Genomic DNA, 1,047 nt, shown 5'->3' with positions numbered 1-1,047 from the left:
AGAGGCGAGGGGGTCCCTGCACCCTGTGCCTGACCCTGCCTGTCCCAGCCCCGGTGCAGGCAGGGGCACAGCACCAGCCCCACAAGAGATCCCGGCAGCCCAGCACCCGTTCAGCAGCCCCAGATGCTGCGCGCTCACAAACCACATGATTTCCTGGAAAGTCCCACGCTTCAAGAAACAAAACAGCCTGATTTTGGCACAGCCCTCGAGCTCCCTCCCAGACGGGGCAGCGCAGGCAGGATGGGGGGCTGCAGCTCACCCCAGTTGCCCCAAGGCAAGCGAGTTTGGAAGATGTACGTGGTGGTGGCCTTTGGGGTGGCTGTTGTGGTGCTGGCGGTGACCCTTCCCACCTTGCTCTGCCAGCCAGCCGTGGACTCCGCGATGGCGGGAAATGGCTCGGCGAGGCGGGCGTGGCTAGAGAAGGAGCTGGCCACCACCAACCAGTCCCTCGCTGAAGCCCACGGGCAGTGGGAGAGCTGCAGGAAGCAGTTGGTAGGTGCTGGGGTGCTGCTGATGGGGGGGGGGCCAGGATCCTGCAGGGAAACCTGCAGCCCCCAGCCCCAAACTGGCTGCGTTTGGCTGGGGGGAGGGAGGACCGGAGCCAGAGCCTCCAGCCCCTTCCCCCTGCCTGTGCTCAGGGCGCACTGGAGGAGAAAGTCTCGGAGCAGGACCGGGTGCTCGCCAGCGTAACCCAGCTGCAAGGTGAGTCCTGGGCTGGGTGCAGGGTGTGGGCACGGGCAATGGTCCCTGGACCACCCTGATCCCCATCCCCTGGGCCACCTGATCCCTGTCCCCTGGGTCAACCTGATCCCCGTCCCCAGAACACCCTGATCCCCATCCCCTGGGCCACCCTGATCCCTGGCCCCTGGGTCAACCTGATCCCTGGCCCCTGGGGCCCCATGATCCCCATCCCCTGGGCCACCCTGACCCCCATCCCCTAGGTCAACCTGATCCCTGGCCCCTGGGGCTCCCTGATCCCCATCCCCTGGGCCACCCTGATCCCCATCCCCTGGGTCAACCTGATCCCCATCCCCTGGGCCACCCTGA

The sequence above is a fragment of the Egretta garzetta genome, unplaced genomic scaffold, assembly GCF_000687185.1.
Source record: "Egretta garzetta isolate BGI_Z169 unplaced genomic scaffold, ASM68718v1 scaffold683, whole genome shotgun sequence".
Lineage (NCBI taxonomy): Eukaryota > Metazoa > Chordata > Aves > Pelecaniformes > Ardeidae > Egretta > Egretta garzetta.
This window is presented reverse-complemented; position numbering follows the sequence as displayed.